The sequence below is a fragment of the Pan paniscus genome, chromosome 7 (genome assembly GCF_029289425.2).
Source record: "Pan paniscus chromosome 7, NHGRI_mPanPan1-v2.0_pri, whole genome shotgun sequence".
NCBI classification, from domain to species: Eukaryota; Metazoa; Chordata; class Mammalia; order Primates; family Hominidae; genus Pan; species Pan paniscus.
This window is the reverse complement of record NC_073256.2, coordinates 141,619,328-141,643,716: the sequence shown is the minus strand read 5'-3', so window position 1 is coordinate 141,643,716 and position 24,389 is coordinate 141,619,328.

The window sequence follows — 24,389 nt, the reverse complement described above, 5'->3', positions numbered from 1 at the left end:
ATGGTGACCCACCCCTGTAGTCCTAGCTACTTGGGAGGCTGAGATGGGAGGATTGCTTGAGCCCAGGAGTTTGAGACTGCAGTGAACTATGATTACACCATTGACTCCACTCTGGGCGACACAACCGGCGACCTTGTCTCTGAAAAAAAAACAAAAACAAAAACAAAAAACTTGAGAACCACTGACCAAGAGAGTTAAATTGCCCTTGGGCGAGCTGTTAAACAATGGTCCACTAAGTCTTTGAAAGGACACACTGTCTTTCACCACATTTTCAAGTTTTGGGTAATTTTTCTTAGCGCTTTTATCCATTCTAATAGATAAGAGTTATCTATTGAGTGAGTTTTTATGCATTATTAAAATTGGGTCTTCATAAACTAAAAGTAATTTTGACTCAGAATTTTGAGTACACCCAAGAAACTGAGGTGTCATTTCCCAAGACAAAAGTCCCAATGTGCACGCATACACACGGATATTTGGAGTTCTGTTGGAAAGCAGAAATTAAATGGTATGTAAGTTGTGAAATCTTTTACACCTCTTAAAAGGACAAAGTAAAGTATATGGAAAAACTGCTTATGTAGAGGCAGACAGGGTATCACAGGTGCTAGGTAAGTAGCTGAGCCTGAGATTAAATTCCAGCTCTCCACTTGCTATTTGTTTAATCTCAGGAAAGTTAATTAACCTCTCTAATTCTCAGTTCCCTGAGACTAATAATACTTACCTCTCAGGGTTGTAGTTAGGATTTAAGGGTAAGTAGGTGTAAAACGTGTTATAGAATGCTAGGCACAAGACGAGCCCTTAATGATCATTCTTTTCATTATCGTTGTTACCATATAAAGCGTAACCCCTTGTATTAATTTTCTGCTGCAGCTGGTGCATATTGTTACTACATACTTAGTGACTTAAAATGACAGAAATGTATTCCCTTACAGTTCTGGAGGGCAGAAGTCTGAAATGTGTCTTGTGGGGCTAAATTCAATATGTTGGCGGGACTGGTTCCTGCTCTAGGCTCCTGGGGAGAATCTGTTTCTTGCCTCTTCCAATAGTGACACTCCCAGTGGCTGCTGGCATTCGCTTGCTGTGGGTACATCACTCCACTCTCTGCATCAGTCATCACATCAACTTCTCCTCTGCTGTAGTCCAATGTCCCTCTTGCCTCCCTCCCACGGGGCCATGTGTGATTACATTTAGGGCTCACTTGGATAATCCAGGACCATCTCCCCATCTCAAGGCCCTAACTTAATCACACCTGCAAAGTCCCTTTTGCTATATAGGGTAACATTCCCAGGTTCCAGGGATTAGGACATAGATATTTTGGGGGACCATTATTCAGCCTCCTAGACCCTCTCATTTTACAGTGAGAAAACTGAGTCTCCTCAGAGGTGAGGATATTTGCAGAGAAGGTGATGGGGCTAATCTAGAGTGAGAAAAGGCCGGATCTCTACCTCCACTCCCACCGATCCCTGATTTGGAAACGGCCTGAGGCCCCTGATCTCCTGGGCTGGGCCTTTTTTTCTTAACTCCCCTGCGCCCCCTCCCAGAGCTGCCACTGCACACAGAAATCCAGGGCGTCGTTGCCATCATATTCCACAAATTCATGGACACAATGCATGATTTCTGCCTTGAATTGTGCAACATGGTATCTCTCCCTTCTCAGTGATCAGGGATTGAGAGTCATACATCTATTTCTACAGTTTTGCGGGCATCAAAGCCACTTCATGTCCAGAGCGAAGATTGATCATGGTATGGTTTGTATCCAGGTGCCTAACATAAGACCAAATGACCCAAGGCTTGGCCTGTCTACAGCATCCTCATAATATGAATAATATCCAGGGGATTCAAGATTAAGAAAGATCTTAATCTTTCTTAAGAGTTCCTTTGTTCCAGCTACATATTTCTAGCCATTATAGCTCATTCCATCTCATCCCACCACCCAACAGGCTCACCCCCAGGCTGTTTATGTTTCATGGTTCCAGGGACCCATTGACCATGGGGCCTCTGCCTATCAGGGTGTGGCAGGGTGGACCATGAATGGGTTCCTGGGAGAGACAGCAAAGAGAGTTTTGCAGCTGACAATGAAATGCTGTCAAGATTTGAGACTCTTGAATAAGAAGCAAGCAAAAGCCCTCCTTCCCAAGCCCATTTTCCTAAGGAAGATCTTTTATAGTGGGTTTAATGGTACTCTGCAGCAAGATCCAGCCTTGTCCTTATCCCTGGAACCTGAGAATATTACTATATATGACACAGGAGCGACTATTACCTTAATAGTAACAGATGTGATTAAGGATCTTGAGTTGGGGGAGATTATCCAGGATGATCTAGGTGGGTCCTAAATGCCTTTACAAGTGATTTTATAAGAACGATGCAAAGGGGCCGGGTGCGGTGGCTCACGCCTGTAATCCCAGCACTTTGGGAGGCTGAGGTGGGCGGATCACTTGAGGTCAGGAGTCTGAGACCAGCCTGGCCAACATGGTGAAACCCTGTCACTACTAAAAATACAAAAATTAGGCGGGCGTGGTGGTGGGTGCCTGTAATCTCAGCTACTTGGGAGGCTGAGGCAGGAGAATCATTTGAACTTGGGAGGCAGAGGTTGCAGTGAGCCGAGATTGTGTCATGGCACTCCAGCCTGGGTGAAAGAGCAAGACTCCGTCTCAAAAAAAAGAAAAAAAATAAAGAGGCAAAGGAAGAGGAGAGGACAGGGACACCCAGAAGAGAAGGCCATGTGAAGTCACAGGCAGAGATTGGAGTGAAGTGACTAAAAACCAAGGAACACCAAAGAATGCCTACAGGAGCTGGAAGAGGAGGGGAAAAGATTTTTCCATGAACCCTTCTAAGGGAGTGAGGCCCTGCTGACACCTTGATTTCAGACTTCTGTCCTCTAGAACTGTGAGAGAAACAAATTTCTGTAGTATTAAGCCATCCAATTTGGGATAAATTGTTACAGCAGCCTCTAGGAAACAAATACATCTTTGATGGGCTGTGACAGGCACACTAGCAGATTATATGACAACAACAGTAATAACAACTAGTATTTTATTGAACATCCATTCTCCAGCAAGCACTGCACTAAGCACCTAGTGCATCATTTCAATCAGTCACACAACCACTTCATCAGACAAGCATCATTGTCATGCACCATTTGTAGGCAAGGAAGCTGCAACTTAGGAAACTGGGCTACACAGCTAGCAAGGGAAGGAGCTGGGATGAGACCCAGGGTCTGTCTGATTCTGTTGGGTATCATCAGTAACCTTCAGAATTACTCCAAGTACAGCCCATTTCATTGAGAACAGGAGTAAGGGAAAAAGAGCAGAGCAGAGCAGAGGGCACCAGCTGCTGGCAGAGAGAGGTCCAGCCTTCCTGGGAGCACTTTGGCAGCTGCTCAGAGAATGTGTGAGCTACCCTCAAACCCTGCCAGGGGAAGGGTGGAGCTTGGCAGATGTGTGTGGAGGGGACAAAGGGGTGTTGGGGCTCAGAAATGCTCTTGGTCACTATTCAGAGCCAAAGACCATTTCATGGTGGTTCTCACTACCTGCACCTTCCGCCTAGATGGGCAAGGCAGCCAGGAAGCGGTGTTTCATGCAGTGTGGACATCAGAGGCTGGTGTTGGTCTGGTGGGTCCTCTAAGTCTAAGGAGAGTCTGTCCAGATCCCTGGGAAGGAAGGCCTTGCTTGTCAAGTCATCGCTGTTACATTACCTTATGCACTTGGAGGGAATTTTTATTTTCTCCCCAGGGACCAGCTTCTTTTTGATCTTATACGTCTGCTAAGGTCTATGAACTCAGCTCTTGAAGCCAGAGCAAGCTCAAAGGAAGGGAAAAAGCCAAGCGATACCTCTCCTACACCAAGCTCAATTTAACATAGTTAGGGACAGCCTGGGTAGGCTGAGCTTCATGAGATTTCAGATCTTTGGTATTATTATACAATTGTTTTAGGAGCAAATAGGGATGGGCTCCACTGGAGATCAGGCATGTGCAAGTAATTATTTGGGATAAGAAACTTGTTGCATTGGGTGTAGCAGAAACAGATGGAGGACAAACAGACTCCACCAGCAATTCTTTATTCATTATTCTGGGCTGTTAAAAAGCTATTCAAAGACCCTAATCTTTTTCTGTAGCCCATGGCTAAGGGTATTTACAAGGAACAAAATTAATAAGGTGAAAGGACAACATTTATTCAGCACCTTCTGTATGCCAGGTGTTTTGCATGTGGTATTTAACTTAATTTTCAAAACAATCCTGGAATAAAAATATTATTTCTCACATCTTTTCTTTTCTTTTTTTTTTTTGAGAAGCAATCCCACTCTGTTGCTCAGGCTAGAGTGCAATGGCACGATCTCAGCTCACTGCAACCTCTGCCTCCCGGGTTCAAGCGATTCTTGTGCCTCAGCCTCCCGAGTAGCTGGCATTACAGGTGCCCGCCACCACACCTGGCTAGTTTTTGAATTTTTAGTAGAGATGGGGTTTCGCCATGTTGGCCAGGCTGGTCTTGAACTCCTAACCTCAAATGATCCACCTGCCTTGGCTTCCCAAAGTATTGGGATTACAGGCGTGAGCCACCACGCCTGGCCTTCTCACATCTTTTCAAATAAAAAAAGCTGAAGCTCATTGAAGTTAGGTCACCTTACTTGCCACATAGGGTTAGTAAAATGGCAAAACTAGAATTCCACAATCCATACTATTTTCACCACACCAGGCAAAATAAATGAACACTATGATGGAACTGGTAAGTACCATGAAGGAAATACACCAGGGAGATATGATGAAGCATGATGGGGAGAGGGAGGAATGCTCAGGTGAAGGGGTCAGAGCAGCAACAGAGAGGCTGATATGTGTGACCCTCACATGTACCAAAGGGATGTCTTGCAAATATCTGAATGAAACACATTTCATACAATTACATATGTAAATTCAAAAACATATTTTTCTTTGCTATTTTTGTTAGATCTAAGGGTGCACGCTGGTTTCCGAGCCAAAATGTCTCCAGAGTAACCCCTCTCAACTGAATGATGGATTAACTGGCAGTGGCTATTGAAAAATAACAGGCATTTTTGCAGGATTACACCATTTCCTCGGGGAGTGGGCCATTCTTCAATTGAACAAGTATTTAGTGAGTTTGTTGATAACCTCACACTCTCAGTGGCAGAAGGGTCATGGAGAGGTAGTGGCCCATAGGGGACACAAAAGTGTTAATAGAGGATAATGGGTGCCATGACCACCTTCTGCCTGGACCCTTCTGGACAGTCTCCATGAGCTCACTGACCCTTCACACTCTAGTGCAATGTGCTTCAAAGTGGGGTCCACGGATCAGGGCCAGTCCACCAAATATTTCTTACCCAATTGGGAGGAGGTACAGAGTCCAAGAGTAAGTGCTTAGGGACATTTAGAGCAATTTAACATTACCACGACATTTTTTGTTGTGTTTTACAAAATATTAATCACAACAGATTAGAAATTATAATATTTGGTCTTTCACCACAGATAGTTGGAGAAGTCCATCTGGTATCATTAGAATGAACTTTCTAGCATGCAAATCTGGTCATGCATAAAGCCTTTTGATCTACCAAAAATAACAATGTTTGGGTGTACATCTATAATTATATAAATATATGTGTTCCATTTAGATATTTTTAAGTCTCCCTGACTCATCTTTATTGTATATGTGAAGGTCACATTGTTGGTTAGTCATAGTATTAATATGTTTATTTTCCACAGAATGCTAAAATACTTCTATTTTCTATATTTTTTAATGAGAAAAAATATCCAAAATCCTTAGCAGGCAAGCCAGGCCCTTGATGATCTAATCCCAACACCCCCCTTCCCTCCAGCCTCCTTCTCACCATTCTCTTTCATGACTCTGTGCCTTGTCTAGAATGTTTACTCTGCTGAAAAGCCTCTTCCTTATCTTAGCCTGGTAAAGTCTTTTTAACTCGGCTCAAACGTTATTTCCTTCTTTAAACCCTGACCTCCTACTCAGCTTTAGTCACTCCTTATTCTGTGCTCTCATAGGACATTGTAGACCTGGGCCATAAGACTCAGCAGTATTGTAGTTATCTGTCTGTTCCTCATCGCACATCCTTTCCCATCCTGTGCACCTGATGGGAAACCTCTCATGCTTTGAGACTCAGAACAAAGATTACCTCTTCCATGAAGTCTTTCCATACCACATACAGTTTTAACAGCTTTCTCCTTGGTATTGCTATTATACATTGAACATGTATGGTTCACTCATTTATTCAACACAAATTTATGTTTTATTGAGCACCTACTATGTGCAAGATCCTATGCTAGACTCTGGAGAAAGGGCCATGACCCAAAAGGACAGAAAGCTCACATTTTAGAGTTTTTTTTTTAAGCAAATAAACAGTAAACACAATCATTTCAGGTGGTTATAAGTACTGTGAAGGAAATACATCAGGGTGATATGACAAAGTATGATGGGGACAGAGAGGACTGCTCAAATGAAGGGGTCAGGGAAGCAACAGAGAGAATGACGTGTGGGCCTGAAGGGTAAGGAGCCAAGCATTGTAAGAACAGGTACAAGTGTGCTCTAGGCAGAAGGAAGAGCAAGTGCAAAGGCCCGTGGGTGGGAACACATTTGCCATATTCCAGGGATACAGGAAGGCCAGTGGGTCTGGGGCAGGGTGAGCAAGGAGGGGAATGATAGGAGATGAGATGAGATCAGATTGGGAGGCACAGGCCATAAGTCTAGGACTTTTCAGGCCATGGCAAGATTACATTTTATTTTAAATGCAGTGGAATCCGCTTGAAGATTTAAGCAAAGGAACGATACAATCTGGTTTTTACCTTTCAAAGACCATTCTGATTGATATGTCAGGGATCAATCCTGAAACACCACTTGAGAGGTGAAAAACCACCTCTCAGTGGTTCAGTTGAGAAGCGATGGTGGCATGGACAGGATAGTAGTGCTGGACATGGGGGCAAGGAAGGGTTCAGGTCATGTTTTGAAAGTTGGACAGACAGAATAGGTGATGGCTTGGAAGGTGCACCATAATACTACAGCATGTAAGTGTAGGAATGGTAGAGTTTTTATTGGCCCTGAATCTGGGATTTAGTGAATGGTCCAGACAAAATATCTCTGATAAAAATTTCCACTAGGGAAGCAATGTGAATTTGATTATGTGCTAGCAGAAGTGTAGGCATTAGCATCTGAATCTGCAGACATTTTCTGATCCAACACTGCCCTTATGTTAGAGAAAGCAAATATTGGCTTGTTGGTGGAAAAGTGTCCAAATTCTAAGTCTAAGATAAAGCCCTGCACCTCACCCCAGAGACCACTCTCTTGCCTGGCAGCGAACCAATGAGCAGCCCCATTTGAACTTCGTAGTTCTATCCCAATATCGGCCAAACAAAGGTGTCCAGAAGACAAAATGGCAGGTCTCTGGACAAAGAAAGGGCACAACAGCCAAGGGTTCACTTTGTTGCTTGGTCCTCTGTTTTTTTCCCAGCATTTCAGAACTCCTTAGAAATCTGAGTGAATCAGGATTTGAATCAGCATGACTCCACAGTCCATATGAGAACCTCAGGGACATTAATTGTGACTGTACTCATTAGCATAAATGGCAGGTGAATCTGGTGTCAATCACACTTCACCTTCCTTTGTCCAGGGAGGAGCTGGCCACAGCTCTAGCAATAGCAATAGTAATAGCTTCAGAAATGTGAGCCATTCTAATAAATCAGACTTTACTTTTTAAATTGGGGCAGGAAAAAAAAAGGAAGCTTAGCTGATGACGGTCATAATGGGCAGTATGACAAGTGCCAATTTTCTTTCTTAAATGATGTTTTAAAAAGCCTTCTTTCAACAAAAGTCATCAGCATCGTATTCATTGCAGAGGACATTTTTGGAATACTGATGTATGTTAATTAGCAAGCATATATTTTACACCTGCTGGAAGCTAGGTCTGGGGGTGGGGAAGGAATAGAGAGATGAATAAGATGTAAAAAGATCCCTGGCAAAGGTCAGTTATTCAACTGATAGATCTTTGGTTGAGGCAGATCTGAAGAAAATGGATGTAAAACACGGGTAAGTGTGGTCAAACCTTTAATAATTGTTGTAAACAAAAGGCCCTAGAAACAGAGAAAGAACCCAACTGCTTGTATGATATGGAGGCAGTGTAATGAGCATTAGCTTTGGGGCCAAGTAGATTGGGTTAGAATTCTACCTACACCACCCACCAGCGTTTTTATCTTGGGCAAGCCGGACTAACTTCTCTGAGCCTCAGTGTTCTCATCCATGAAATAGAGGAGGATGTTTATCTCCAGAGTTATGTAGTGAAAATAAATGACATGAAGTATATGAAGTGTCCAAAGACCTAATACATAGTTGGTGTTCAATGAATGTTGAAAATGGTAACATAGATGGTAGGTAGAAAATGTTGAAATAGATTCTTAGTGTGTGGATTGCTCTATTATAATTTCTTTTCCCTTTCTGATGAAAAGTTACCATATTCTGGGGTATCTTAGACTCCCTAGGGAAGAGGAGGTTCTAATATTATCTGTGCTTAAATATACCAGATAAACTGATGCAATGTGATGGGTAAATGGCTAATTAGGTAAGATACTGGGTCTGGGAAAGAATCACTAGCTTCCGAATAAATAGTGGCTAGAAGGAAAGCAGGTGTAAGTTTTAGGGCTTGATATCCAGGAGAATTAGGCTAGAGGCCCATATTGTAAGGGGCAAAGGGATAGTAGAGACCCTCTAATTCAATCTCTTCTTAGTACAGTTAAAGATACTGAAACCTAAAGAGGTTGAGTCACTATTCCAAGACCCTCCGAGGAAGAGCCGAGGCTGCAGTGTGAGCCCGTGAACTCTGTGTTCTTCCATTTCCTGTTCCTTGTTTCCTGGAGATCTGAAAGCAGATGGCAGTGCACAAGTCAGAAATACTGAGCTTGGAAAGTCAGAGAAGAATCTAATTTCTGAGCTCAACTCCTCTGCTTCAATATGGGAAACCACCACTTAACATTCCATTAGAGAAACATGCTGTAGCAGTCAGAACCCACTGGTTAGGAACCAAGGCAGAAAGAGAGAAGTCAGGTCAACAATGCTTGGGTCAATGTGCTCGCTTGAGCATCTTTAGCTGATTCTAGATAATTGGTTAGTTGGTTGACTTAAACCTGTCCCAAAGGTGGCCCCTGGAAAATGAAGTTTAGATACTGAAAATCTCTCAGGATAATTTAGAGAAATAAAGGAGAAATTAAAGTTGTAGACAGAAAAATGGAGTATTACATAAAAGCTACCTAACTACTCCCTAAACATATTTTCTGAGAGAACTAAAAAAAGAAACTCCTTTCTCCAAGCCTTGGGTAATACATTGGCAAAGAAAGAACCAGCATCATTGAAAAATGCTGGAGGGGCTATTTGTGAAAACCAGGGATAATGATAGAAGATACTGAACTTGAATGGCCTTCCTGATGTCATCGAGGATCTGGATGGCATTGGTCACATAGCTTCACTCAACCACTGGAGGCAATAGGTGTGGTGACCAGAGTAAGCAGACATGCAGGGGTGGCAATCCCAGTGCTCTGGGCTTTGGTGGTGGTGAATTTATCATGGAGTCCCAAGGGTGAAAATAGATAGGCAAATCACGAAGGTTCTACTTGAAATCTTAAAACTGAACACAAAACAAAACAAAAAAACCCAAACAAATTTTAAAACTCTCTTTTTCTGCCTGTAATCCCAGCACTTTGGGAGGCTGAGGGAGGCAGATCACTTGAGGTCAGGGGTTTGAGACCATCCTGGCCAACGTGATGAAACCCCATCTCTATTAAAAATACAAAAATTAGACGGACATGGTGGCAGGCACCTGTAATCCCAGCTACTCGGGTGGCCGAGGCATGGGAGGCACAGTTTGCAGTGAGCTAAGATTGCGCCACTACACTCCAGCCTGGGTGACAGAGTGAGACCCCCATCAGAAACAAACTACAACAACAACAAAAAAAACCTCTCCTTTTCTGGGAACTAGAGCTCATACTTGAGCCATCAAGTCATCAAAAGAGAATAGAGTCAGTTCACAAAGCTAGAGAACCGAGAACACTTAGAATGAGTGGAAGATTGAGTACCCTGAGGAAGACCCTCCAAAATCATCTCAAGTATGTAAGCACATCTTCCCTCCAGCCTTCTGAAAGGGTCCTGCAGTCATTTACCAGGGTAATTTTATTCTGAGGAAAGAAGTTACACAGATTTTTAGGGTTCATGATGCCGACTTTGAGCTATCCTTAATTCATGGGGACTTAGCACACTACTGTGGGCCAATAATCAGAGTAATGCCAGCCTCTAAAATGAAGTGCAGCATTCCTTGCCTGCTGTATCCATACCCTTGTGGAATCCCTTCTGCTTGAATGTGGGCTGGGTTTATTTGGTCTAGTAAATGAAATATGGCAGAACTTAGGGAATGTCACTTCCAAGATTGGGTTATAAAAAGATTTTTTTCTTTTTTTTGGACCTTGGGTTCTCTTTCACACTCTCTTGGATTGCTCAGCTGGGGGAAGAAAGCTCCCATGTTCTGAGGCATAAAAAGGCCCACATGTCAAAGAACTACAGCCTGCCAGCGACCACGTGACTGAGCTTGGAGGTGGATCATCCCTCAGGGAAGCCTTGAGATGACAGCAGGCTGGGAGGGATGCTCAGCCAGGACCATGCAGCCATGCTGCTCCGGCATTCCTGAACCACAGATGCTGTGAGATGGTAAGTGCTGTTCTCAGCTATTAAGTTTTGGGTAACTTGAGACGTAGCTATAGATAACCAATACCCAGTGTCGGGTGATCCACTCTATTTTTATTGTAGGCTGCTTTGCAACAGACTCACTAGAGCCTTCAACTCACCCTGTGGTTATTTCTCTAGTCCTGTAGTGTCTGATGGAATCATATAGGCTCAGCTTGGTAGAATTCCATAGTAGAATTCCATATTGCCCTTGGGACCCATAAATAAAGGCTATTATTGCAGAAGAGAGAAAATGAAAGCTCCCCCTCCCTGCCAGAAAAGTAAATCAAGAGCAGCCACCCTTTCCTGAGGGAACTGCAGAAATGTGTGGCATCACCAAAGACTTGAAATATATATGAGTGGTTATTTCTGTATATCACTATATTTAGTTGGTACAGAAAGATACTTGGAGGTTAAAAAATAGCAGTGGACTATCAAAAGCTTAATCAGGAAGAGACTTCTATTGCAGTCACTGATCCAAGTTGTGATTTCCTTATTGAAGCAAATTGACAAAGTCCCAAAACCTCAAAAGCCTGTGGTCCCTAATATACAACTATTAATTTGCAAAATGCTTTTTCAGCTATCCCAATGAGAAGACAAAAACAAGAAGCAGTTTGCTTTTACCTAGAGGAGACAACAGTACATCTTCACCATTTTGCTTCAAAGTTATGTCAACTCTGGCTCTGCCATAACTTAGTACATAGGAGACTTTCCCATCTTATCATTTTGCAGGGTATCCTGTGAGTCTGTTATATTGATGACACATTGTGGATAGTCTGGAGAGCAGAAGGAGCAGGTTCACTTGTATCTTGCCAAGACATGTGTGCCAGAAGGTCCTGATACCTCAGGGAAGTTTCTGGGTGTTAGTGGAATACTCTTTCTGAAACAATATCTTAGTTCATAATAAGCTGCTTAAGTAGCAAGGTGCTGCATGGCCAGGTACATGGTCCCCTCTTACTCGTGGTTTTACTTTGTGAAGTTTCAGTTACCTATGGACAACTGCAATCTGAAAATATTAAACGGAAACCTCCAGAAATAAATAACTCATTTGTTTTAAGTTGCACTCCATTCTGAGTACTGTACAAAATCTTGCTCTGTCCTATTCCATCCTGCCCGGGACACAAATCTTCCATTTGTCAAGCATATTTAACGCTGTGTATGCTACTGTTTGTTAGTCACTTAGCAGCCATCTTGGTTATTAGATCAAACAAACAAAATACATAGGGTTTGGTACTATCTACAGTTTCAGACATCCACTGGGGGTCTTGGAATGTATCCCTTACTGATAAGGCAGGGGGACTACTCTGTTAAGTTTCTCCCATGGCCCAGAAACAAGCTGAGAGCTGTTATTTGCCTAAGAAACATGGTTTTATTCTAAAACCAGGGGCCTCTGCTATGATTCTCCTATGAGGGCTTACTGCAGTTCCCAAAGAGCCTTACGATATTAATTCTAATAACACTGGTACTTCCAACCTACTTCATCAATTGGGTTATGTATTAGGGTTCTCTAGAGGGACAGGATTAATAGCACAGATGTATATATGAAAGGGCCAGCCTGACCAACATGGTGAAACCTCATCTCTACTAAAAATACAAAAATTAGCTGGGCGTGGTGGCGCATGCTTGTAATCCCAGCTACTCGGGAGGCTGAGACAGGAAAATCGCTTGAACCCAGGAGGCAGAGGTTGCAGTGAGCCAGGATTGTGCCACTGCACTCCAGCCTGGGTGACAGAGCGAGATTCCATCTGAAAAAAGAAAAAAAGAAAAAGGGAGTTTATTAAGGAGTATTGACTCACATGATCACAAGGTAAAGTTTCACAATAGGTTGTCTGCAAACTGAGGAGCAAGGAAGCCGTCCCAAAAACCTCAAAAGTAGGAATGCTGACAGTACAGCCTTTAGCTTGTGGCCAAAGGCCCAAGAGCCCCTGGCAAACCAGTAGTGTAGGTCCAAGAGTCCAAAAGCTGAAAAATTTGGAGTCCAGTGCTTGAGGGCAGGAAGCCTCCAGCACAGGAAAAAGATGGAGGCCAGAAGACTCAGGCCAGTCTAGTCCTTCCACGTTCCTTTGCCTGCTTTTATCCTAGCCATGCTGGCAGCTGATTAGATGGTGCCCACCCAGCTTGAAGCGGGGGTCTGCCTCTTCCAGTCCACTGACTCAAATGTTAATCTCCTTTAGCAACTCCCTCACAGAAACACCCAGGGACAATACTTTGCATCCTTCAATCCCATCAAGTTGAGACTCAGTGTTAACCATCAAAGGTTATAAGAGCTGAAAGTCTGAGCTGCTTGAATGGTGCCATCTAGGAGAATATTTCTTGCTTTAAATATCAGGGTAATATCAGCCTTTTAGGTCACCAGATAAATAAATTTGGGGCGCACAATCAAATATGGTACTTCTCAAATCCAAAGAAGCTTGTAAAGCCTATTTTTCTATCACTGTTAATGTGCCCCAAATCACATATCTAACAAATGGAACCAGGTTTCAAAGCCAGGTCAATTTGGTATAATAGGAGCACAAATTTTCAGTAAGGCAGGCCCAAGGTCAAATTCAAGGTATCCCACAGTATCAGTTTCCTATTGACATCATAAAAAATTATCACAAACTTAGTGGCTTAAAACAATACGAATTAATATTCTTGTAGTTACATAGGTTAAAAGTCTGGTGCAGATCTCACTGGGCTAAAATCATGGTGTCAGCAGGGCTCTGTTCCTTCTGGAGAAGCTAGAGAAGAATCTGTTTCCTTCTGTCCAGGTTCCAGAGGCTGCCTGTATTCCCTGGCTCATGGCTCCTTCCTCATCTTTAAAGCCAGCAATGTTACCTCTCTCCGACCATTCTTCTATATCTTCTACATCTCCCTCTGCCTCTCCTCTCCTGCCTCCCTCTTCCACTTTTAAGGACCCTCCTGCTTACACTGGGCCTATAAAGATCAACCAGGGGATCTCCCAATTTTAAGGTCAGCTGATTAGCAACCTTAATTCCGTCGGCAATCTTAATTCTCTTTGGCCATGGAATCTAAGATAGTCACAGCTTCTGGGGATTAGGACATGGACATTTGAAGGCAGGCACAGTGGGCTCAGTCTGTAATCCCAGCACTTTGGGAGGCCGAGGCGGGTGGATCACCTGAGGTCAGGAGTTCGAGACCAGCCTGGCAAACATGGTGAGACCCCATCTCTACAAAAAATACAAAAATTAGCCAGGCGTGGTAGTGCACATCTGTAATCCCAGCTACTTGGGAGGCTGAGGGATGAGAATCACTTGAACCCTGGAGGCGGAGGTTGCAGTGAGCTGAGATTGCATCACTGTACTCCAGCCTGGGTGACAGAGAGACTGTCTCAAAAAAAAAAAAAAAAAAAAGACATGAACATTTGAGAAGCGGCATTGTTTCATTTACCATGCCCACCTATTAGGTGAATTACCTTAGGCAAATTACTTAAATCTTTAATCCTGAGCTTCCTCTTTGTAAAGTAGGAATAATAATAGCCAGGTCACTGAGATGCTATTAAATGAGATAAATGCATGTATGTCAAGCACATAGCACAGCACCTAGCACATGATAAATGCTCAGTCTTTGTAGTATTCTCTTTCCTTTCTCAAAAATAAACAAATACACAATGTAGAACTCCCAAGCCTGTGTCCTGGACCACAGTGCCCTTAAATGATGCTTACAGCTCCCCCTGGCATTCCTCACAGAGGGAGGAGACAGCAAAGGCTCAGAGCCACGCCCACTGCCTGCTCTGTCACTGGGTGACGTGGGTCCTTTCTGTACTCTGGGACAACCCATGCTCATCACTCTTGAGGTTTTTGGCACTTGGCAGTGATTGTCCTGAGAAGGAAGTGCTCTCCTGGTATTTCCAGGGGGACAAATGAATCACTGAGTGTGGCCTTGGCAAGTGGTTCATTCTTCTATGAATGGTGACAGATACCCAAAAGGGAACAGCACTCGATGCCCAGAGACTGGCTTTGGATACAAACAAAAACAGTAGTGATATTTACTGTTCCGGACACCCCCCTATTGCTGATGTCACTTGAGGCTTACAACTTTGGGAAGTGGGTTGGGAAGGCATCACCACCAGGCCACTGGGGAAATTAAGGCAGGCAAAGTGAATTGCTTGGCCATGATGACACAGCTTATTATCAGTCCTGGTATTCCGACTTCCACACCTGGGGTTCTGCACTACTCCAGGCCCTTGCCTTAGCCTTCTCAGCCAACAGAATGGTGAAAGGGAATGAAATGGCCTCATTTGGGTTTCATCTTACCTCCTCTGGTTTGCCTCCTCCTCTGCTCCCACATCCAGTGAGGAGCCTTGCCACAGGGCAGCTCCTGGCTGTGCATGTTGGCAGGGCTGTTCCTCCTTCACCAGGGTCCTACGCCTGTCACTACCACTGACTTGGTACTTAATCACACTCAGCCTCACACTGTTGGCTGTCCCGTGTTTGATTCCGATTTCTCCCGATTCTTGGTTTGAGTTGAATTTGTAAAAAGAGGAGAGAAGTGGCTGATGCTCTATTTCCATGGTCCTCACCAGGGGCAGAATCTTCCCCTCCACTGAGAAAACATTTGAAAGTCGCATGGGGCATTTTGGTATAGTACAGTGGCTAGGGGAGCCACTAACATTCCGTGGGTGTGTGTGTGTGTTGGGGGGTAACCACCCTGACATATGCAGGACAGTTTACACACTGCATAGCCATGAGAACATCTCATCCAAATGTCAATAGCACCTCCACTGAGAAACACTGCTGTGATTGGAGAATCAGCCCTTGCAAAATTAGAACGACCTCTATTGGATGATCATTGTGGCTTATCTTGTAACTCTTCCTTGGGTAAAAAATGCCACTCAAGGTTAAAAAGGAGCTTTCTGCCACCCACCCTCCCCATGAAATGGCCGATTTCACAGCTCATTGGTGAGTCTCAGGGTGTTTACAGACAGAGCCAGGGCTGGGGGTTCCGTGGCAAAACACAAAACAGCACAGACTCCAAAGCCACACAACCTGGGTTGATATTGTGGCTCTGCCATTTACTAGTTGATCTTGGGCAGAGTATTTAGTCTCTCTGTGCCGCAGTTTTCACTATTTGTAAAGCAGGGGCAATTGTAGCAACCACTCTGTTTTGTTGTGCCTGGCACATGGTAAGAGTCTAATAAATGTTAGATATTATTTTTTTACAATCACTACCATCTGTGGGACCTAGGGCAGTGTACTTCTTGGCTCTATGCCTCAGTTTCCTCACATGTAAATGGGGGATAATAATACCTACTTCAAAATGTTTTCAGAAGATCAAACAAGAACAAACATGTAAAGAGTCAAGTAGAATACATGATGCTCATAAGAGCCTCATGAAGGTATTACCCCCATTTTACAGGTCAGAAAACTGAGGCACAAAGAGGTTAAGTAACTTGGCCAAAGATACAACGCTAGTAAGAGGAAGAGTGTAATTTGATCCAAAGCTGTCTGGCTCTAGATTCAGTGTGCCCGACCATTATAACCATTACAACCATTCGCTGCTGTTCATTAGCAAGCAGGTAGAACAACATGTGGCAGGTCGTGGGCATGCAGTAAATGTTAGCTCTTACTAATGGATGGCAGAAGCTGGCTCTGTTTGCTCAACACACACCTCTGAGGGTTATAGCCAGAGCCACAGACACATAGGAGCAGCCACACTTGGTTGGCGAAGAGACAGTTCTGACCTTTAGCCAGACCCTCCACTGGTGTGGACACTCCATCCAGGCAGTGTCAGGATTCCCAGACTCCCTGCAGAGAGACCGTGCTGTGCAAGGGAATCAGGAAACTGAGAATCTGGTCTTTGTTCTGTTGCCTCTGGTCACTCACAGGGCTGTGGCTTTCCTTGGGAGAAGGAGGGAGGTGTCCAAAGATGTTACAACAATGATGGGAGGCTGGAGGTGGGAGCAGGCCTTGGCATCCCACCGTCTCTGTTAATGGGAGCATACCCCTGGTTGTTGTCACATGACTTGTGACAGCACTAGTTGGGGCAAAGCTCCTGGACTGTGCACAAGCGGGAGTGAGTTTCTGCAATAAAAAAGAGAATCAACATGACACAGGGGTGCCCTTGCTAGGCCAGGCAGCATAGCATGGAGGAATGGAAGCTGATGCCGGGTGGGTGGCTGGGCTTCTCTTCTTGCCATCACCCTCCCAGCCATGTCATTCTGGGTCTGCCCCTCAGCCTCTCTGGAGCTTATGTCTGTAACCACAAAGTAGGGATGAAAATCCCTTACCTGTCTCTTCACACACTTTAATTAAGCTTGACTATGGTAAAGTAGTAATGACCACTTAGTCACTGCTTATTACGTGTGGAACGCTGTGTGCTTTATAGACATAGCACATTGCATCTCCATAACATCCCCGGGAGGCAGCTATCATTATTCCTGTTTTATGAAGTTGGATGCCAACTCTCAGAGCCCATTTAGCCCATGCATGTACAATCTGCCCAAAACTTGGGCTCTGAATCACTCCATTGTGGGTGTCCAAAGAGGCAAGGAGAGAGCACTACCATCTGTTAAGCACCTACTATGTGTGAGAAAGTCCACATTCCTGGTCTTAGTCTGGCCCCACATCACCCACGATGAGGCCCTTTGAAGAGTGGAGGGGGTGGGGAGGGATGATGGTTGTTGGATTAAGGCAGTGCTGTGGTCAAGATGGCCCACTTAGATGTGAGGTCGGGTCCCAACTCATGCGTGCAAAGAACACACTCCAACAAGACGTCTAGCTTCACTGAGCCTCAGTTTCTTCTTCTATCAAATGGGGTGGATAAAGCTACGTCCCTCAAAATTTGCTGAGAGATGAAACAGGTAAAGTATGTCCCACTGTGCCTGGCTCATGGCAGCTTCTACATAAATGGTAGCTATTAATAGCTCTAATTATGAGTTTCTAGTGGCTGAGCATTGAGGAGATAAGAAGGGGCTTAGTTTTCCTTGCTCTTCAGTCCCTCCCATTCCTTTCCCAAATACGAGATTTATATCTCCTTTTGCACCCACTAATATGCCCCAGCCACAATGGCCTGTTATCATGTCCTAGGGATGACACAGTCCTGAGGCCAGATCCTTTTGTTACCTGCTGCTGGGGACTAGGATCAGCTCACTGATGCAGATTGTCCTGGGAGGTTTCCATAACAAAGTTGGGCCGGGGAGCAGGAATTCCCTCTACTCCTGAGGGGTGGCTGGTTCAGCTGGAGACGTCCTTGTTCTCAAACTTCAGCAGGCTTCGGAATCGCCTGGAAGGCTGGTTAGGCCACCGATGGCTGGGCCCCACCCCAGTATTTCTGATTCAAGAGGTCTGGGGTGGGGCATTTCTAACAAGCTCCAGAGCTTCTGCTCTTCTCACTAAGCTATGTTGACTCTTAAAAGAATGGAAATATATTTAATTAACATTACTGAAGTGGTGTCGTGGCAAAAATCTGTCACTTCTGCTGGTCCAGGGACCACACTTTGAGAACCACTGAGCTAGAGAAATGGGAAGGGCAGAACTGGATGGATGTGGCCCCTTCCTGTGAATTTCTCTTTCTTGGAGAGAGTGTTTGTTTGTTTTTTCTCTGAGTCATCTAATGAATCTTCATGATTTCTGTTACTAAATGTCGCTGTTGAGTAGCCTGATTTGAAATGGGGTATGAGGCAGTCCTGGAAACACAGCCCCATCTGAAGTCGGGGTGGGGTTAGGGGTCCCAGGCCTCAGTTAGGGAGTGGGCTCCTTGTCCACACAGGCTTCAGGGCTGATGCTGTCTTCTTGCCTCAGCTGGCATGCGTTGGCCTCCCAGGGCCCGGCAGGGCTTTCTTCACAGCTGGGCTGACTCATCTACCAGGGCAAGCCAGGGCCACAGGCACTTGCTGACAATCTGGGGTAATTTGACACTAGACTCAAATAGACACCTTGAAGAATGGACTGCCTTTTTTTGGCAGGATGCAGTGACCTGTGACTGCTACGTGAAGGCCTGGGCACTGCTGAGGTCTGGACAGAGGTAGCCTGATGATCTGGCCAGGTGCTCAGCTCTCTGCAGTTGGCTCACTTCCTGCTGTCCTCTGTGCTTGGCATTTGACAGCAACTTGTCAACTCAGCATCAGATTTCAATGCTGTCCTGATTTTCCATTCTTCTGTTACCTCCTGTCTTGGGCTCACCACAGGCTCAACAACTTGACTTAACTTGGTGTTTCTGGATGTCTTCTGTAGAAATAGCTCTGACTCACTGGCCCTCCATCACCCCCTCATCCTGTAAGCCAATCAGCATGGGAAGACAGTGGGGTTTTTCCATGTACCTCTTTGGCTGCCTTATTGTTGTTATCAAGCCACTTCAGCAATAGAGATTCATTTCATAAGAGAACTATGTGATGTTCCAGTAATGTCAGAGCAAGGAAAGCTTTCCATTCATGTGGATCAGAGTTAAGGAAGAAGACGAAATGGAATCGTGGCCTCCTGTCATTTGTGGCAGGCCCCTACACCCCTGCCCCTGAAGTTCTGGGCACAGCCCATGATCTGTCAGGAGAACAGCAGGGATCTGCATCTGGCAGGATTCTGCTCTGTGGAATCACAGATAAGCGGTTCCTATTTTTCTTCCAACACTGCAGAGAAATGACAAAATCCAGGGCCAGAGTTTTCATGAATTAAATAGAGTTGGAATGGATCTGAGAGCTCGTTGGGCCAAGGGGTGGCAAATGCATTTTATTTGTGCCAATAGCAATTGTTTGGGAGGGGCTGGATAAAGCTCTACATTAGAAGCCTACTTTGAGCTCAGGCAGAAATGGTACCCTGGTCTTACAGTCACATCTGTCTTGGGCATAGGATGAGAAAGTGGTCACATACTGCCATCACTGACCCAGCTCTGTTCTCTCCATTTATGGAACAGGAAGCTAGGTCCCAGTGAATGAAAGGTCTTTCCCAGTTCCTACAACTTGTTAGTGGTAAATTTAAAAATAGAATCTAGGTTTTCTGGCCTTATTTCAGTAACATTAATTTAATACATTTTGCAATCTCAGCTCACTGCAACCTCCACCTCCCGGGTTCAAACGATTCTCAGCCTCCCGAGTAGCTAGGATTACAGGCATGCGCTACCATGCCTGGCTAAATTTTATATTTTTAGTAGAGACAGGATTTCGCCATGTTGGCCAGGCTGGTCTAGAACTCCTGACCTCAGGTGATCTACCCGCCTCGGCCTCCCAAAGTGCTAGGATTACAAGCGTGAGACACTGTGCCTGGCCAACATTTTCATTCTCATTGGAATAGATGCTTTGAAAACAATTGAGTCTGATTTCAAATCCTTAATCCATCATTTACCAGCTGTGTGACCTTGAGCATGTCACTTAATGTCTCGGTGCTTCTGTTTCCTCATTTATTAGATGGAATAAACACACCCATTTTACTACTGGGAGGATCGAATGTGATCATGGTATGTGTAGCTTAGGGCCTCACCTAAATATTCAATGTATTTTTTTTTCCAACAGCAAATGACATGCATTATTAAGATGACAGTCTTGGGGTCAGTTTGCACACCACAGTGATGGTATAATTGTGTAATTGTAGATCTAGCTTCCTCTCCTGTGAACTAACGGTTTGGAACCAGATTACCTTGAATTTTCCTCTAGCTCTAAAATTTCTATGATTGTAAATAAATGACTTTAAGAGATTTTTCTTTAGCTGTTTCTATGAGCTGGTACTTGGTAAAGGAGCCCTGGAGGGTTTTCTGGAGTCAAACAAGGGTCTTTCCAGGTGCAAAGGCCATATTCAGGATTCTAATCTCTTCTATGCTGTGCAACTGATGGTCTGAGACCTCTGCATTGTGGTAAAACGAATTTTCTTCTCAGCCTTTCAAGGGCAGGAAGTGGTCTGAGTTATCAGTGTCCCAGCACCCTGCATGGGCCTAGGATATGGAAGGTGGCTGACTTCACCTCTAGGGCTTGAGAAAAGCAGTCCAAGGCTCATCCATGGCCAGGGACTTGGAATTTACAAGGCCTAGGACTGAGTGAGCTTGTGACTCTGGGCCCCTGGCCCAGTCACTTCCTCTTGCAGCCTGTTGATCATTCCATGCATTAAATCGGGAAGCTGCTAGGTTACCCTCTGTCCTGGGGGGGTGTGGCTAAATAGGCAGTGAGGAAATGCTGCAGCCTCTTTCACAGGGGACTGGATGGGGCCATAACACATCGAACAGCTGTACCTCCTCCGAAAAGCCATTTCAGGTGAACCAAAGCATTCTGCCCCTACGAGGAAGAAAGGGAGGCAGTGAGGAGAGAATCAGTCCCAAAGAGCTGGGCCCAAGTGACATTTACAAATAGCAACATGGAAACTCACGGAAGAAGCCAAGCAAGGTAAAGGAGAGTGGGCAAGTCTCAGTGAGACCATTTAAGATATAAACAGCTAAGGAGAGTCTTTGAGGGCCATTATGTAACTGTTTTCCCGAACCCAGATCATAGGAGCAATTTGTAGCTGGAAAGAGAAGCATCGGAAGCTTTGGTGCTTACCTTTGTTCATTCATTTATTCAGGCACTATTCACAGCCTCGTGTGCCCCAGACTCTGCTAGCATAGGAGAAAGGACCATAACAAAGGCATTGTCTCTGTTTCCAAGATTCCAGAAATGTAACCAGGGAGGAAGGCATATAAATAGCTTGCAGAAGCAACTGTAATTATCACAGTGCCGTGGCATCCACTGTTGTGTTAAATCGGGTTTCTCTTGGTGGATGTTCATTGCGGTGTCTGCCCGGAACTTGTCCGCTTCTCGGTGGAAATGCATCCACCTTCTTTTAGGAGTATTGTTCCTCATCCCGTCCCCCTCTGAGTAAGCGCTGTCTGTCTGCACTCCTCTGACCCTAGTGATAGTTAGGAGAATGGCTAATGACCACAGTCAGGGCAATCAGAGTTCTTTCCTGGGATTCCTGTAAATGGACCTTGGGAAAGAAGAGCTTTTATTTTTTTCTGTTTTTCTTGGAAAGTGAAGCTATAAGGGAAGGCCAAGTGCTGTAGAGACCAGTCTCCTGCCTCAGAAAGATCAGCAGTTGAGGCCGGGTGCGGTGGCTCATGCCTGTAATCCTAACACTTTGGGAGGCCAAGGCGGGTGAGTCACCTGAGGTCAGGAGTTCAAGACCAGCCTGGTCAAGATGGTGAAACCCCGTCTCTACTAAAAATACAAAAATTAGCCAGGCATGGTGGTGCACACCTGCAATCCCAGCTACTCCGGAGGCTGAGGCAGGAGAATTGCTTGAACCTGGGAGGCAGAATTTGCAGTGAGCCAAGACTGTGCCACTGCACTCCAGCCTGGGCGACAGAGACTCTGTCTTAAAAAAAAAAAAAAAAAGTGGACAGTTAAGAAAATAAAAGGGATAGCCAGAGAAGCAGAGATAAGACACACACACACACACTCACACACACATACACACACTCACACACACATACACTCACACACATACACACACTCACACAACATACACACACTCTCACACACATACACACACTCACTCATACACACACTCACACACATGCATACACACACTCACGCACAGGGCTACACACACTCACATACACACTCACACACACTCACACACATACACACAAACACTCGCACATACACACACTCATACACACACACACACACAATGCAAGAGGGAGAAAATGAGAGGGAGATAAAAGCAGATAGTTGAGGGCCTTTGAGTCCCTGGTCTTACTCTCTGCCGTACTTCTGCAGTTTACAAACACCAGCTACTCACTTCCCTTTTTGTGTTTTTGCTCAAATTCAGTGTCTGTTGCTTACCATTAAGCGTCCCATCTAATAATAATATAGCCCCTACCAAGAAGAGAGGGAAGGGAACTGGCATTCCTACCTACTATGCACCAAGCATTTTTTAGGCACTTTGCAAACTGCCTGACTTAATTTTCTAAACAACAAGTGAGGTAGGGCTCAGCAGCCCCTTTTGATATTTCAAACAGTAAGAGAAGTTAAACAGCTTGCTCAAAGCACAGCAGTAGGAGTGAAGCAGAAGCAGGAAGTGGTATCATGCCCTGGGGTTATAGAGGTCAATCGAGAGATGCTGTCTAGGCCTTCAGGTAGTTCACAGGATTAAGCACATAGTCACAAAGAAAAATGTATTAGGTTGGTGCAGAAGTAACTGCGGCTTTTACAACCACTTTTTTTTTTTTTTTTTGGAGCTGCAGTTTCATTATTGTTGACCAGGCTGGCATGGTCTCAGCTCATTGCAGCCTCCACCTTCTGGGTTCAAGCAATTCTCCTGCCTCAGCCTCCCAAGTAGCTGGGATTACAGGCACCTGCCACCATTCCCGGCTAATTTTTTTGTATTTTTAGTAGAGATGGGGTTTCACCATGTTAGTCAGGCTGGTCTCAAACTCCTAACCTCAGGTGATCTGCCTGCCTCGGCCTCCCAAAGTGCTGGGATTACAGGCATGAGCCACCGCACCCGGCCTCACAACCACTTTTAATGGCAAAAACCACAATGACTTTTGCACCAGCCTAAACTCTGGCAATCAGTTTTGAAAATAAAGAGGAAGGAGGTAGAGGAAAATCCAGACTTAAACCGAAGACTAAAGGATGGGAAGGAGCTGTGGGCAGGAGGGAGGAGGGGCGTGGATAACCAGTGGACAGAGCAGAGGCTGGGAGGCAGGAGAGGCCAAGGCATTTTTGGCAGGGAGCGGGGACACAGTCAGGGGGAGGCTGTTGCAGTGATGCAATGACGGCACTGAAGTAGAGGACACGGATGTCAGGAGCAATGGAGGGATTTGAGGGAAGTGGCGGGGGGACTTGGCAGGACTCAGTCACAGCTTGGACATGGTACAGAAAAGGAAGCAAGGCTGGCTTCCTGGTTCAGAGAAGTAAAGAAAGATTTCCATGTCTGGGCTGACAGAGTGGGACAAAAAAGTGGATGCTTTCCAGGGGTACTGAGTCTGTTTGGGACGGGGAACGTTGAGACGGAAGAAGAGAAAGAAATGTACTTGTCATTTTAATTACCATTGGGGGTTGGGCTCACTTGGTGCAGTGGGTAAGAAAGCCAAAATTAAATGCAATGAAATTTGTCCTGAAAATGGAATTCCTCAGCAGGTTAGAGAATCCTGTGCTAATAGCAATGGCTTTGACAATAGCTCCCATGAGGCCTGTCTTAGAGCACAATGCTTTGCACACTTCTGAGGCACTCAGTGTCTTTTAATTTTTAAGGAGGAAGGAAGAAAAGCAGAAAAAGAGAGACAAATACTGTATTCTAATTCTCAAAACTATACTTCAGTCAGCCAGCCAGGATCCTACACTGGCTGTTGGTAGCCAAGTTTGTAGCAGAGCAAAGCCACTATATCTGCCTTCTCAGGACCTTCTTCCTCTTTTGGAGACAGGGTCTACTGCCGAGGCTAAAGTGTAGTGGTGCTAGCATAGCTCACTGCAGCCTCAACCTCCTGGGCTCATGTGATCCTCCTGCCTCAGCCTCCTGAGTATCTAGGACTATAGGCACATGCCATCAAGCCTCGCTAATTTTAAAATATTTTTTATAGAGAAAGGGTCTTATTATGTTGTCCAGGCTGGTCTTGAACTCCTAGGCTCAAGTGACCGCCCCCTGCCCACCTTGACCTCTTAAAGTATTAAGATTACAGGCGTGAGCCACCAAGCTTGGCCAAGGACCTTCTTAAAAGCTACTTTGATAATTGCAGCAATTAGCTTTGACATTGTTTTACTTCTTCAAGTAATAACAG